Source organism: Canis lupus, chromosome 13 (genome assembly GCF_011100685.1).
Source record: "Canis lupus familiaris isolate Mischka breed German Shepherd chromosome 13, alternate assembly UU_Cfam_GSD_1.0, whole genome shotgun sequence".
Classification (NCBI taxonomy): domain Eukaryota; kingdom Metazoa; phylum Chordata; class Mammalia; order Carnivora; family Canidae; genus Canis; species Canis lupus.
Genome location: NC_049234.1, coordinates 55,170,555 through 55,187,988, shown reverse-complemented (window position 1 = coordinate 55,187,988; position 17,434 = coordinate 55,170,555). Strand labels below are relative to the sequence as shown.

At 35.1% G+C, this 17,434-nt stretch overlaps 1 long non-coding RNA gene across 4 annotated transcripts in view; it reads left to right on the top strand.

The window, feature by feature from the left end:
- Positions 1 to 16,961, top strand: part of LOC111098478 — a 30,573-nt gene extending 13,612 nt beyond the window's left edge. Inside the window, exons 2-5 of one of the 4 annotated variants that reach the window (XR_005368396.1) lie at positions 4,559 to 4,752; positions 5,646 to 5,723; positions 7,277 to 7,333; positions 16,924 to 16,961. This is a non-coding gene — a long non-coding RNA (uncharacterized LOC111098478). Of the gene's footprint in view, positions 1 to 4,558; positions 4,753 to 5,645; positions 5,724 to 7,276; positions 7,334 to 9,143; positions 9,233 to 16,923 lie in introns of those variants that run through there. The other 3 variants (XR_005368395.1, XR_005368397.1, XR_005368398.1) reach the window with 3 other exon arrangements.
- Positions 16,962 to 17,434: the final 473 nt, after the last annotated feature.

The window sequence follows — 17,434 nt, the reverse complement described above, 5'->3', positions numbered from 1 at the left end:
AAGGAAGCTTCTCCATAGTATTTTCAATTATTACTTTAATTTCTTATTGTTTATCCTTAGACTTTTATTTAATGTGAAAATACATGAATTTTACATGAACACTGATAAAAATTGAACAAATCAGCCTCACTGACAAGGAGTTAGAAAAACAAATAAGAACAACAAATGTGTTCAAAACCAAGTATTTTGCTGAAATCACATAAAGATACTTAGGTACAATTGAATAGTTAAGCTCTATTTGAATGAGTGTTCATTTTGAATATAATATCCCATGGACCATTTTATCATTTGCCATATGTTATGTAATTACATAAATGTTGGTATATGCTGTGAATATGCTGCAAATTAACAACATTTCTTGTTTCTGGAAAGAAAATGAGAAATTAATTTGGCAAATGTCAAGTTCAGTTCATGTCAAGAAGCTTTTTGTGTCATGATCCATCATGAGAAATTAAACAGATATATTCTACTAAATAGATCACTTTTGGGGCAGCAGCTGTGGTTCAGGTTTGTTCATTTAGCAGATTCATTCCACCTGACTTTGGAGAAATTACTGAGATGATGTTTTCACAGTCTGAGTATGTTTTTGTTTCCTTTGCCCAGTTCAGTTAGAGGTGGTAAAGGAAAAGGATATTATGTTGTTTAACGTATCATCAGTTGAAAATAACTATTACAGTAGCTTCATTCATATACCAGTAATCAGAAAATAAATATAAATTAAAACTGAATACATCTAAAGCTTATTTTAACATAAAGTATAATATTTTTAAGTGCTAAGAATTGCTCTAAATGAAATATAACTGTATAAGTTTCAAAAGCTTACAATGATATGGATATCAACAGTGTGCATTGTCTTCCAAAGTATTTTAAATTACATTTTCTAACACTGATTCAGGGAGGAAGGGAAACAGATTGTCATACTCCAAAGTCAAGAGGCATTTTAAGTGTTTTGTTTCTGATTCCTTGTTGAACAAAAATGTAACCCAAATTTATCATAATTTTGCATTTTCTCTCCATGACTGTGTGTTTGTCACAGTTCTCTGTTATAAAATTACTTCTTTTGACAAATGTATTTTAATACCCTTTGACCAAAAGTATACTTATAGATAATAAGTTTACTTTATGTAGTGGAAAATATAGATATGGACTTAAGTAAATGCTTTTTTTTCTTACTTAAACATTTGCATAATTTTGTAAGCATAACATATTATTCATCAAGTCTTTCAAGAACTTCATTGTCTTGCCTGTGAGATCCTGTAGCCCGAGAAACAAAGTATAAAATGGTTCAATATCCATGTGTATAAGACATTGTGCTAGTCATTTTACATAGATTATCATCTTTAATATTCATAATAGACTAATCTCTATTATGCACATCAAAAATATAGATCATAAGATATTAAATAATCCAGTACGTATTCAGCTAGTGGTTGTCTGAACTCACTGCAAAGCTATTTATTCAATAACTTGTATTCTTAATCTCTGTGAGGAAATTGAATAGGAATCATCTCACCCTTTCTACTTGTGACCAGTGTGAGGGGTATATGTAATGATCTAATATCCAGAACAACATGAGGTGCTCTTTGTTCCAAAAAGATACAATTATTCATCCTTTTGTTATATACCATTAAATCATTGAACTGACATATGAACTTTAAACATATCTAAAATCACATGTATAATTATCCCTAATTGTTTATTTCAAGGCTATAATATAGAAGTTTTACCCAAAGTTAATTTTTATAAAAAAGTTAAGGTACTATTATTATTACTGTGAATCAGCATAAATTCAGAGAATATTTATACTAAGTCCTTTTTTCCAAATCATTTCAAAAACTCCAAAGACCAAGTAATCCTTGCAGGGGATTAGCCTACATTTTAAAGCTCCAGTGATCCAGATAATCTCTTTGGAGAATTCATCCCACTGCTTAGTGCTCCAAAGACAACATGGCATTTCTCTTAAAGAATAACATTATTATAGAAAAATTTTAAGAATAGAGAAACATCATATCCACTTATAAATATATTTTAAGATGGTACTCAAATAATTTCAGAAATAAACTGACTTTGCTTTAAATACATTTATTGGTTTTGATTTGTATGTTTAAATACATAAACCAATATATTCACAACTTAAATGCAAATATGACAGGCCCTTGTACACTACTCACTGTAAAATCCTAACAAGAGACTGTCCAATGAATTGATGAAAATGAAATCTCCAGATTGACAGTGATTTTTTTCCTAGAAAATAAGCCACAGAGAGGAGGCATACAAAATGGTACACCAAAAGAAAACATCTGAGTTTATTTTTCTCCCTTCTCCCACACAAGGCTAGAGAATCTATCTCTTTGAATATTTTAAATTCTTAATTACACAGCTGAGAATAAACAATCACTTTCAGAGTTCTGCATAGGTTCCAAAGGCTGGATGCTGAACAATAGATGGATGTTTAGAAATAGGACTACAGAGGGTTTGGTCCCAAATCAGAATTTTCCCTACATATTTACCCACTGGTATGTGAAGTAAAAATAGTTAAATGCTGATAATATGGCAGTATGGAAAATATATTGTAGTCTGCAATATATTGTAGTATATTGCAGTATGTCTGCAAATTGTTTGCTTTGTATTAAAAAATTAACATAATTAAAATTGTGGGTTGCCTGATGGTTTAGTTTCTATATGAGTGAGCTTAAATAAATAATAATGCTGATCTATCAAAAGTCATTAAGGAAAATGTGAAATTTAACTTATTAGGTTGGATTTCCTGGGAGGCAAGAAGAAAAATATGTGCAAATGTACTGGCAAGTCCCATCAACACTTTTGACAGTGTAAAAGAAATTGAAGAGTGTTGAGCCATGATGCAGACCCAACGGTCATGGACCGTTCTGGACCTGAAATAGCTTCAGAGTTCTCCCACCTTAAGGCAAATGTTCTGGGTCTTTGTACCCTACATGTACCTGTCATTGCGTGTAGGAGGCACCGTGGAGAGAGAGGAATGACCTAGGTTAGGTGGATTTTTTTCAACCAAAAACAATTCTCAAGGAAGGTCTCAGTTTATAGCACAAAACCAATAACACTCCCTGCAGATGGAGGAATGAGCATTTCAATATGAAAGAGGATCTGGTGTGGGTATTACAGTATCGGCTGTGATCCTCCCTTGAAGTACCTAAGCCCATTTTATTGAGTTCTGGAAACTGTCTCCCCAGGATACTGGTTGGACTCTTTCTGGGAAAACTGCAAAAAGTAAGATACATAGGAGAAACTCTCACAGCTGATCTCAAAGTGGTAACAGTTATCACCTTTCAGCTTCACCCATTAGAGATTCCTCTAATCTGAAGTGGCACCTCTATGAGTATTAGTTACCTGGGGCCATGGTAACAAATTGCTACAAAGTGGTGACTTACAACAACAGGAGTTTATTATCTTATAGTTGCAAAGGCTGCAAGTCTGAAATGAAGGTGTGGGCAGGGCCAGGCTACCTCCAAATGTTCTAGGCAAAAATCCCCCCTTGCTTCTTCTAGATTCTGGTGGCTCCTGGCATTCTGGAGTAAACACTAAGCAAACTCCCAGGAAGAAGTGTTAGCTGAGACCCTGTAGGCAGAAAAATAAATCCTTATGCAGAATAAGTCTTATTCACGGTCAAGATAAATCATTACCCATTCCATGTGGAAGGAATCCATATAAGTCACTTATCACAAAGTGGCTCCTAGAAGTTTTTGAGAGATGGAGTCATACTAAGGGCTCAGTATTTGTATTTGTCCCTGTTGATGGAAAGTAGGACACTACGGAGTCTCAGTAATTAGATTACCCTTGACTAAGAGTCCACATTCTTGGGCTCATAAATATTCTCCATCCTTGCCACTGTGACTACTCTCTTTGTGAGTGTACTCCATTTATATAGGGGACTAATGACAGAGACTACCCAACGTCAACCTACTAAGACATTGTGCCTACTTGAATGTCTTCCATGTTGATGTTCTATGATGGATGTGTGATACAAAGGTCATGCTTTTAGTACCTTTTCATATTTCCACCTGTATGTCTCCTCTGTGGGTCTTCATGTCACCAAACTTTCAATCTTTTTCCTTTAGGCCATGGATTAATTTGGTAAGCTATTTACCAATGACCCTGAATCAGGTCATAGTCTTACATCTGGTCAATTCTCTCTCTACACCATATTCACTGCTTAGAACTATGCTTACCTGGAAGATATTTTTTTCTCCTCACTAGTCCTTCAGGCACACAAATGAATTATGCTATTTTATAATAGCAACCCATTTAAAAAATCTGTATACATATACAACAAACTAACTGATGTATGAATCAAAACTATTCTTTTTCTTCCTCTGTCAACTGGCCTAAAGAACGATCTCATGTGGTTTACATGTGACCTAAGCGAAGACCTCTGGCAGTACTGTGGTGGATGACATGGTCTACTGGAGTACTTTCTAATTAAAGATACAATATACTATGGCTTTCTCATGCTTCTACTTTTTTTCTGAGTATGACAAGAATGCAAAATCATGACCATTCTTTATTTGGGTCATTTCTCAAGGTTGTGTTTACATCAAAAACCTTGAAGATTGAGGTAATGTTTCTCCCAGAAGAAGAACCAAGCTTGCTTTGGAAAGAGCATTACAAAAGAGTGTTTTTGAAAGAGTGTTAACAAATTCAGTGTTTCTCAGATGTGATGCTGTACATTACGTGCAATAATCATCTACTTTCTGCATCATTCCTCCTGGACTTGAGGTAAGAGGAATCAATGCTAACAAGACTCATGCTGCTTATGGTACCTTGATTGAAAAACTCTTTTGCCTATGTGTCAGGAGTTTTGTGTCTTCCATCTATCATCAATAAAACAGTAATAGGTTAACTTATTAGATTGAAAGTAGTATAAAATGACTAGCCGCTGTCATTTGTTCATATAGCTCACATGTTCACTCTTTCTCTGCTTATGATAAATCCAGAACTTTTATCATCTGTTAGATTGCTGATGGACCCAAATAAGCATACTTTTTTGTCTACATCACAACTCTTTCAATAGGGCACTCTGACTACATGGTCACTTCATTTTCCACAGTTATGTGTGCCTTTTCTTTTTTTATAATCATGTATCTACCTTTACTTCAAATCTTATACTTGCGCTAAGAAGTCCTACATTTTTTATTTCCAATGAGTTTTCTACTCATAATTTTAAGTATAGATGACAAATAGCAAAGTTAGACTAGTAGTACTAGGAGAAAGAAATCACAACTCTAACAAGACAGTGGGAGAAGACATCAAGTAGTAAACAAATAGTACATGCTGCATGCTTCCAATTATACAAAATTCTAGAAAATGTAAACTACTATATAGCAACAGAAAGCAGAGTAATGGTTGCTTGAAAATGAGGAAGGGAACAGGGAGAGATTAGAGGAGGGAAGAACTTTTGGGAACATGATAGATATATTTTTTGTTTTGACTGTAGCAACGATTTTGGAGACATCAACATCTACATCTATATCTATAAACTATTATTCAATATGTACAGTTTATTTTTGACAGTTTGCCTCAGACAAAAAATATATAAAAATTTACAAACTTAAATGTTCTTTCAACCTAGAGACCATTTTTTTTCTTTTTCTCAATAACCATGAATCAAGTGATGACAAGAATGTCAAAGATAAATGATTTCTCAGTATCGAAGTTGAAGGAGAAGTATCAATCACTATGCAGATAAGGTCAGCTTCATTTCAGATGCCTAATGAATTAATGATACTAAAACTTAAGACAGTATGTAGATACAGAACAGTGCAAGCTCTGATAAATACAGTTAAAAGGGACGTCTGGGTGGCTCAGCAGTTGAGTGTCTACCTTTGGCTCAGGTCATGATCCTGGGATCTGGGATCGAGTCCCATATCTGGCATGGAGCCAGCTTCTCCCTCTGCCTGTATCTCTGCCTCTCTCTTTATGTCTCATGAATAAATAAATAAATATTTTTTAAAAATACAGTTAAAAACAGCAATGTAAAACTTGAAACTATTCACTAATGGATCAATAATACTTATCTAATTCATTTAAAGTAGGTTTTGAATAAGCTTTTAAATGTAGGTAGACTTGCAAAATGATAAAGAAAGTACATATACAAAAAAGACTGTTTTTTTTTGTTTTGTTTTGTTTTGTTTTTACTCAAAATGTATCGCTTCCTACATTCCTGGCAATGTTTTAGGCATTGAGATAGCAGGGAAGAAAACAAAACAAAACAAAAGAGCCTCCATGACTTTAAAGAATCAATTTATTTGTTTATCTGTGTATTTATTTTAGAGATTTTATTTATTTATTTGAGAGAGAGAGAGCATAAGCAGTGGGAAGAGCAAAGGGAGAGGGAGAAGTAGAACACCCGGCAAGGAGGGAGCCCAGCTTGGGGCTAGATCCTGGTATCTAATGATTAAGATATACACATATTTTTAATTCCATGTACAAATGTTATTAAGTGACATTTGCCCTTTTTGTGTGACTTATTTCACTTTGCATAATAACCTCTAGGCTCATCTATGTGTCATGAGTGGCAAAAAAATATATAGATGTAAACACCACATATTCTTTATCCTTTGGTCTATGTATAGACACTTAGGTTGCTTCCATGTCTCAGCAATCAGAAATAATGCTGCAATAAAATCAAGGTGCATATATCTTTTCAAATTAATCTTTTTGTTTTCTTTAGATAAATACTCAGAAGCAAAATTGCTGGATTGTGTGGTATTTCTTTTCTCTTTCGAAATTTATTTATTTGAGAGAGGGAGTATGTGCAAGCACATGCACACACAGAGTGAGAAAAAGGGCCAGAGTGAGAAGGAAAGAGAATCTTAATCATTAGATTATCTTTCCTCTGACTTATATTTCATATGATCTTTAGGAAAAAATTCTAAAACGAAAAGATAAAGCAAAATACAATAACATCCTAACATGCACATATTAACTTTTATAAGATATGATATGACTTCTATGTCTCTATGATATATTGTATTTTCTACGACTTTGTGACAACTGTGAATATCGTTTCAATCTCTTTATTTCCATAGATATATGTTCACCTAATAGTTTATATTCGTCACCATTTTCACTTATATTTTCCAAGAAATACTGTAGTTAGAGGGCACAGTGTTTTATTTCTATGTATTATTTTCACAAATACTTAGAAAAACAAGGTAGAAATATAACTAAGCAGGAAACTTGTTAGAGCTATCCTGTAACTTACTAGCATTTCATATCTCACTTTTCTCTTGTGTTATAGTTGAAATAGATTAATGGAATCCCTCCTGCAGTTATGTACTCCATCTATATTGAAAAGGTAATGAGAAACTGTCTCTGTGATCAATTTTCAGATTTTCTATAAATAAATTTATAAATTTCTATAAATTTTCTATAAATATAAAAAAATTTCAGATTTTCTATAAATAAATCGTTTCCTTACGATTTTATTCTACAAAAAATGAAATTAATTTTCAGTGCAATTCATTTTAGTGTGTTTTCTTAGGCAGTAAATGCTAACTGAATCAATCATTTAAGGGAATTAATTTTAAAACTGCACCCAAATTCTGCAATAGACCTTTAAATAGTGACTTTTCCTAGATTTCTTCCTTACTATTGATTATAATACTATGTAATTATAATCAGACAAAAATCCAGGATATACAGAAGCATTATAAGACTAGGAAATCAGGGATCCCTGGGTGGCGCAGCGGTTTGGCGCCTGCCTTTGGCTCAGGGCGCGATCCTGGAGACCCAGGATCAAATCCCACATCGGGCTCCTGGTGCATGGAGCCTGCTTCTCCCTCTGCCTGTGTCTCTGCCTCTCTCTCTCTCTCTCTCTGTGACTATCATAAATAAATAAAAATTAAAAAAAAAATTAAGACTAGGAAATCAAAGAAAACCAAGACCTGTAAGCACTGACTTCCAGTTAACAGTGGGGCACTGAACTTCTGTTCAATATATTTTTCTTTTTTCCTCACCTAAATTTACTTAAAAAATGAATAGAGAAATCAAAAGCATAACCTAAATGACAAATATTTAGAAAGGAAAGTTTATGACTCTTGACTCACAGATAACCTATAGCAAAGTTAGAAAAATTAAAGAACTAAATATCAAGTACCTATAGAGGGAATGCCAATAAGATTATGACAATCTGTCACAGAACCAACGACAGGTGCAGATATGGAAAGCATCATGAAATGTGAATGGTTGAGGAGAGACATGATAAAGAAAAAAGATGAATTGGTCAAAATTCTCCAAAAGATATATGTCCCCAAATGCCTTTGTCCAGTTTATTAGTGTAAATAAACAGACTCCAACCCTGAGCAGCTCTTTTATACTATGTAGAATTTGGAGCAGAAATGGTCCATTCCATGAAATAAAGACACAGAAGAAGACAAGAAAAATCATATCTTTTCAAGAATGTGAGGAATTTGAAAGGTTTCTTAGTGAAAGGTGCCCTGGTCCTTATGTTATCAGAATGACAAGATCCAAAATTTGTCGATGGATTATTACAAATAATATGCTCATGATCATAGAGTTTTCAATAATTGGTCTGAGTGCTTCTTGAGAAACAAAGACTGAAAAGGAATGCCAAATATTTAATGAAACTATATGTCCCCATATACATTTTATTTTATTATTTTATTTTTTTAAAGATTTTATTTATTTATTCATGAGATACACAAAGAGAGAGAGGCAGAGACACAGGCAGGGGGAGAAGCAGGCTCCTTGCAGGGAGTCCAATGCGGGACTGGACCCCAGGTCTCCAGGATCACACCCTGGGCTGAAGGCGGCACTATGCCCCTGAGCCACCGGGGTTGCCCTACTTCCATATTGCTACAATCACAGGTCCTAGATATATTTTCCACTTCTAGATTCCCCTCAATATACTCAACTTAATTTTGGGAGATAGACAAGATATGTTTTTCTTGCTTTCTATTTTTTGTTTTCTCTGCCTCATTTTGTTGTACAATGGCGGGAGTTAATACCTTATAAAACATGACCAGTATGCACCCAGAACCAAGTGGTACACCGTGCTGGTTCATTCTGTGAAATTCCTCATTCTCATTCTGCCTCTTCTTTTATCTCATTTATGTTTTGGTGGTCAATGGTGGGCCCTCTACAAGGATTTCGGGTTTATGTAAATTTGGGACTGAATATCTTCTAACATACAGAGCTTAATATACTCAGAAACAAGAGGAACACCCTCTAGAACACCTCAGGTAAACTACATTCTCCCTCCCCTACAACTGTGTCACAACCACCATTTCCCAGTCCCCCCTCCTTTTTTCTCTTCTTTTCCTTTTTTTTTTTTCTTTTTTCTTTTTTTTCTCTCTCTTCTTCTTTAGGATTCCTGGCCTTTTATTTTTTTTACTACTTTGTTTTAAAATTTGTTTTTCATTTTAGTGGTCCTTTTGTTTTATTTCATTCTGATCTTTGTTTTCAATTTCTGGTCTCTGACCTTGGCAGAATCATCTAAGGTGAAATTTACTTAGATCATGGTTGATATTCTTGACTCAGCCTGCTCATGCAGCCAATCTGCACTGAGCAAAATGACTGGAAAGAAGAACTCACGACAAAAGAAAGATTCAGAAACAGTATTCTCTGCCACAGAGTTACAGAATTTGGAGTACAATTTGATGTCAGAAAGCCAATTCAGAAGCACAATTATAAAGCTACTGGTGGCTCTGGAAAATAGCATAAAGGATTAAAGAGACTTCATGACTGCAGAATATAGATCTAATCAGGCCAAAATTAAAAATCAATTAAATGCGTTGCAATCCAAACTAGAGGTCCCAACAACAAGGGTTAATGAGGTAGAAGAAAGAGTGAGTGACATAGAAGACAAGTTGATGGCAAGGAAGGAAGCTGAGGAAAAAAGAGAAAAACAATTAAAAGACCATGAGAAAGGTTAAGAGAAATAAATGACAGCCTCAGAAGGAAAAATCTACATATAATTGGGGTTTTAGAGGGCACCAAGAGGGACAGAGGACCAGAAAGCATATTTGAACAAATCATAGCTGGGAACTTCCCTAATTTGGGGAGGGAAACAGACATTCAGATCCAGGAGATAGAGAGATTCCCCCCGTAAAATCAACAAAAACCGTTCAATACCTCGACATTTAATAGTGAAACTTGCAAATTCCAAAGATAAAGAGAAAATCCTTTAAACAGCAAGAGACAAGAGATCCCTAACTTATATGGGGAGAACTATTAGATTAACAGCAGACCTCTCCACAGAGACCTGGCAAGCCAGAAAGGGCTGGCAGGATATATTCAGGGTCCTAAATGAGAAGAACATGCAGCCAAGAATACTCTATCCAGCAAGGCTCTCATTCAGAATAGAAGGAGAGATAAAGAGCTTCCAAGATAGGCAGAAACTGAAAGAATATGTGACCACAAACCAGCTCTGCAAGAAATATTAAGGGGGACTGTAAAAGAAAGAGGATGCCCAAAGAAATAAGCCACAAAAAGAGGGACTGAATAGGTTTTATGATGACACTAAATGCATATCTTTCAATAGTAACTCTGAATGTGAATGGGCTAAATGATCTCATCAAAAGACGCAGGGTTTCAGACTGGATAAAAATGCAAGACCCATCTATTTGCTGTCTACAAGAGACTCATTTAGACCTAAGGACACATACAGGCTGAAAATGAAAGGTTGTAGAACAATTTACCATTCAAATGGTCCTCAAAAGAAAGCTGGGCTAGCAATCTTCATATCACATAAATTAAAGTTTATCCTAATACTGTAGTAAGAGATGAAGAGGGACACTCTATCATACTTAAAGGATCTATCCAACAAGAGGACCTAACATTCATGAATATTTATGCCCCTAATGTGGGAGCTGCCAAGTATATCAATTACTAACCAAGGTAAACACATACTTAGATAATATTACACTAATACTGGGAAACTTCAACACGGTGCTATCTGCAAATGACAGATTTTCTAAGCACAACATCTCCAAGAAACAAGAGCTTTAAATGATACACCTGACCAGATGGATTTCACAAATATTTACAGAACTTTACATCCAAACGCAACTGAATACACATTCTTCTCAAGTGCACATGGAATTTTCTCCAGGATAGTCCACATATTGGGTCACAAACCAGGTCTTTTTTTTTTTTTTTTTTAATTTTTATTTATTGATGATAGTCACAGAGAGAGAGAGAGAGAGAAGCAGAGACACAGGCAGAGGGAGAAGCAGGCTCCATGCACCGGGAGCCTGACGTGGGACTCGATCCCGGGTCTCCAGGATCACACCCTGGGCCAAAGGCAGGCGCCAAACCACTGCGCCACCCAGGGAGCCCACAAACCAGGTCTTAACCGATACCAAAAGATTGGGATCGTCCCCTGCATATTTTCAGACCATAATGCTTTGAAACTTGAGCTCAATCACAAGAAAAAAAATGGAAGAAATTCAAATACATGGAGGTTAAAGAGCATCCTGCTAAGAGATGAAAGGGTCAACCAGGAAATTAGAGAAGAACTAAAAAGATTCATGGAAACTAATGAGAATGAAGATAGAACCATTCAAAATCTTTGGGATACAGCAAAAGCAGTCCTGAGAGGGAAATACATTGCAATACAAGCATCCCTCAAAAAAATTGGAAAAAATTCGGATATATAGCTAACCTCACACTTAAAGGAACTGGATAAAGAACAGTGAATAAAACCTACACCAAGCAGAAGAAGAGAGTTAATAAAGATTGGAGCAGAACTCAATGAAATAGAGACCAGAAGAACTGTGGAACAGATCAACAAAACCAGCAGTTGGTTCTTTGAAAGAAATAATAAGATAGATAAACCATAAGGCAGCCTTACTAAAAACAAAAGAGAAAAGATTCAAATTAATAAAATCCCCATAAAAAGAGGAGAGATCACAACCAATACCAAGGAAATACAAACGATTTAAAAAACATATTATGAGCAGCTATATGCCAATAAGTTAGGCAATCTAGAAGAAATGGACACATTTCTGGAAAACCACAAACTACCAAAAATGGAACAGGAAGAAATAGAAAACCTGAACAAGCCAATAACCAGGGAGGAAATTGAAGCAGTCATCAAAAAGTCCAGGGCCAGATGGCTCCCCACAGGAATTCTATCAAACGTTTAAAGAAGAAACAATATCTATTCAACTAAAGTTGTTCCGAAAGATAGAAAGGGATGGAATACTTCCAAACTCGTTCTATGAGGCCAGCATCATCTTAATTCCAAAACCAAAGACCCCACCATAAAGGAGACCAATATCCCTGATGAACACAGATGCAAAAATTCTCAACAAGATACTAGCCAATAGAATACAACAGTACATTGAGAAGATTATTCACCATGACCAAGTAGGATTTATCCCAGGGATGCAAGGCTGGTTCAACAGTCATAAAGCAATCAACATGACAGATCATATCAACAAGAGAAAAACAAGAACCATATGATCCTCCCGATAGATACAGAGCAAGCTTTTGACAAAATACAGCATCCACTCCTGATCAAAACTCTTCAGAGTGTAGGGATAGAGGGAACATTCCTCAGCATCTTAAAAGCCATCTATGAAAAGCCCACAGCAAATATCATTCTCAATGGGGAAACATTGGGAGCCTTTCCCCTAAGATCAGGAACATGACAAGGATGTTCACTCTCACCACTGCCATTCAACATAGTACTAGAAGTCTTAGCCTCAGCAATCAGACAACAAAATGAAATAAAAAGCATTCCAATTGGCAAAGAAGTCAAACTCTCCCTCTTTACAGATGGCATGATACTGTACGTAGAAAACCCCAGAGACTCCACCCCAATATTGCTAGAACACATACAGCAATTCGGCAGTGTGGTAGGATACAAAATCAATGCCGAGAAATCAGTGGCATTACTGTACACTAACAATGAGACTGAAGAAAGAAAATTAAGAAGCCAATCCCATTTACAATTTCACCCAAAAGCATAAGATACCTAGGAATAAACCTAACCAAAGAGATGAAGTATCTATACACTGAAAACTACAGAACACTTCTGTAAGAAATTGAGGGATACACAAAGAGATGAAAAATATTCCATGCTTATAGATTGGAAGAATTAATATTGTGAAAATGTCAATGCTACCCAGGGCAATTTACACATTTAATGCAATCCCTATCAAAATACCATGGACTTAAAAAAAAATACCATGGACTTTCTTCAGAGAGTTGGAACGAAACATCTTCAGATTTGCGCAGAATCAGAAAAAGACCCCGAATAGTCAAGGGAATATAGAAAAGGAAAACCAGAGTTGGGGGCATCACAATGCTGGATTTTAAGTTGTACTACAAAGCTATGATTATCAAGACAGTGTGGTACTGGCACAAAAACATACACATAGATCAATGGAACAGAATAGAGAACCCAGAAATGGGACCTCAACTCTATGGTCAACTAATATTCGACAAAGCAGGAAAGACTATCCATGGGAAAAATGACAGTCTCTTCCATAAATGGTGCTGGGAAAATTGGACAGCCATGTGCAGAAGAATGAAACTAGACCATTCTCTTACATCAGACAAGATAGACTCAAAATGGATGAAATATCTAAATGTGAGACTAGAATCCATCAAAGTCCTAGAGAAGAACACAGGCAACTTCCTTTTTGAACTTGGCCACAGTAACTTCTTGCAAGATACATCTATGAAGGCAACGGAAACAAAAGCAAAAATGAGATATTGGGACTTAATCAAGATAAAAAGCTTCTGCACAGCAAAAGAAACAGTCAACAAAATTAAAAGACAACCTACAAAATGGGAGAAGGTACTTGCAAATGACCTATCAGATAAAGGGCTAGTATCCAAGATGTATAAAGAACATATTAAACTCAACAGCAAAGAAACAAACAATCCAATCATGAAATGGGCAAAAGACATGAACAGAAATCTCACAGAGGAAAACATAGACATGGCCAACAAGCACATGAGAAATTGCTCTGCATCACTTGCCATCAGGGAAATACAAATCAAAACCACAATGAAATACCACCTCACACCAGTGAGAACGGTGAACATTATCAAGACAGAAAACCACAAATGTTGGAGAGGATGTGGAGAAAGGGGAACCCTCTTGCACTGTTGGTGGGAATGTGAACTGGTGCAGCCACTCTGGAACACTGTGTGGAGGTTCCTCAAAGAGTTGAAAATAGACCTGCCCTACAACCCAGCAATTGCACTGTTGGGGATTTACCCCAAAGATACAGATGCAATGAAACACTGGGACAGCTGCACCCTGATGTTTCTAGCAGCAATGTCCACAATAGCCAAACTGTGGAAGGAGCCTCGGTGTCCATCAAAAGATGAATGGATAAAGAAGCTGTGGTTTATGTATACAATGGAATATTCCTCAGCCATTAGAAACCAGAAATACCCACCATTTGCTTCGACATGGATGGAGCTGGAGGGTATTATGCTGAGTCAAGTAAGTCAATCAGAGAAGGACAATCATTATATGGTTTCACTCATATGGGGAATATTAAAAATAGTGAAAGGGATTATAGGGGAAAGGAGGGGAACTGAGTGGGAAATATCAGAAAGGGTGACAAAACATGAGAGACTCCTAACTCTGGGAAACGAACAAGGGGTAATGAAAAGGAGGTGGGTGGGGGGGATGGGAGGATGGGCACTTAGGGGGTTACTTGATGGGATGAGCACTGGTTGTTATGCTATATGTTGGCAAATCGAACTCCAATAAAAAATATACAAAAAAAAAAATCCTAAAAAGAAAAAAAAAAAAAGAAAATTGTTTCCAAATTTATATTTTGTAATTAGAAAACTGGTCTCTCAAATATTATGTTTATGACATTTTAGACATGAAAGAAAAAAAGAAATATATATTTCCTTGCTTTAAATTTCTCATCTCTTAGAGAAATTTTCAAAATATTTTTCAATACCAGATTTTTTTGCTATTTAAATAGTAAGGTGTCCATTTTCATTTCAAAATAATTGTTTTGTGTAAGTTATTGGGGGATTTGGATAAAATAGATCTACCAGATGCGATAAGAGTTGCAGCTGAGCATTGATTAAATGGGGTTTCAATATACCAATATAATCAAGATACCAGTCAATATGCCATAAATATACATATATCCAATTTTGTATGTATTTGTATACATTCAAATTTTTCATAATAAAAAATTATATCTTGCTTCTTTCTTCCCTTCTATCTCTGTTTCTAATTTGTGTAGAACATAAAAGACATAGTGTAAATGTTAAAATATTAACTTTTAAAGAAGCATGAAAAGAAAATATAATTTAACTGACAATGACAAAGTTTAGAGGTAGTGGTATGTAAGTTAGATTTGAAGGCTAAGTTGAAAGTGTAGAGAAAAACACAACCAAGACATGACAGTAGAAATCGAATTTAGAGAAGTAGTTAAACCACGATGATTTGGGGTAAGTCAGTGGGGAAAAGATTCAATAAATAACACTCTTCCCTCAATCAAATTATAAAATGATTGAGAAATAACACAAAGAAAATGTGAGGAACCAACATATCTCCTTCAACACATATCAAGTGAGATTCATATAGCGCTTTCTGTGAAGTTCACTTCTGGATCTTTCATCTCTAGAACAGTGCTATACATAGTAGATGACTGATGAATAATTAATGTGTGAAAAATGGCAATATTAATGAATTGAAGGATGAAAAACAGCTGATTTTGATCTACAACCTCAGAGATTCCCAATATTAAAACTCAGAATTATATAGACTTAGTTATCAAAATAGAGGCCACAATGAACTGGAATTAAATTTTATAATGCATAGGAACAAAAGAGAAAACATAATTCCATGTATGTAGCCTGATCTTCACAGAAAAAAAGAAGCCAGTGGGCTATATATGATGAGTTTCTTCTAATGAATGTATCAAGATAATTCATTACTTCACCCTGGAGAATGTGTGTGAGAACAGCCAAAGATATAAATTATTCATTATCTCTCCACATGGAAGAAAACCAGGTTAACACCACATATCTCTGCTTTGATTGTTAAAAGTAAAATACTGTGGCTACATATGTGAGATCTTGGGTGGTTGGGGATGAGGGGCAGTACTGAATTGAATCTATTTCCAGAGGATATTAAGTTTGATGCTAGAATTTTATGCTTTGTTTAGGTAGGAAATGGAATGGTTCTCAAAAATTTCTGAAAAATGCAGACTCATGATCATTTTTATGACATTAATTCTGTTTGCAATAACCTTTCCATTTCTAAACCTAAAGCTTACATTTTTTATTACTTACTTTTTTTTTTCTAAAGCAATGAAGTTCAGTGACTTTTTTCTTGCTATTGGGTTTTTCTGTTTACATTTTTTTAAGTAGTGAAATTCAGTGACATGTTGTTACTATTGTTTTGCTTTTTTTCCATACCTTCACTATATCACAGTTTGGAACCATGCCCTGTTGATTCCACATATGAAATATATTCCCATATTTCTTTGTTTTTCCACACTGAAGGCTACAATCGCTATCAGCCCTCCATCCATGTTTTCTTGTACTAATAAAATGGTCTATTTGCCTACCTTTATGTTTTTAGACTCTCCTTATTAATTCTCTGCTTTGTTTTCAGTTATATTTTTAAAACTCAATTCTAGGGATGTCTGGGTGACTCATGGATTGAGCGCCTGCCTTCGGCCCAGGGTGTGATCCTAAAGCCTCAGAATCAAGTCCCACATCAGGCTCCCTGCTTCTCTGCCTATGTCTCTGCCTCTTTCTTTCTCAGTGTCTCTCATGAATAAATAAATAAAAATAAATTAAAAAATAAAAACTCAATTCTAATTATGTAACTACTTTTCTGACTTGAAAAATTCATCAACTGCTGAATTCAGTCCAAATTTCCTACTTGCCATTAATTGTGTGCATGATCTTAAACTTTATTTTTAGATTCACCTTCTGCTACTGTTCCCTCTACACATTAAAGTGTAAGTGCATTTGTCCTATAACTGTGCAAATTGTTTATTTTTGTACTCTGTTTTCTGACAAAATATAACTTTGTTTACATAGCTATTTCTACATTTTGCTAGGTAAAGATACATACAAAAAATGGTGGGACGGTTTAGAAACAAAGTATGATGAAAGTGGTTATTTTGAAATTGGAAAACTTTTTTTGACATGTATTGATATACTTTATGTGTTATGAGCTAGAGAATCCATTCTGTGGCTGAGAGATTATGCCATTTCATATTATCACCTGAAACCAAATTCCTTTAACCATTCTGAATCAAAAATCCTTTGAAACCATAAATTTTGAAATAATCTTTGCAAAGAATAACGGAATTCCCCCTTTCATTCAGTCAGAGCTGCTAAATGCTTTTACAATAAGGATTCTTTCCACTACTTGTTAGGGACAATTTTTACCCTGTGTAAGACAGTTTTCAAAAACCAATCATCAAAC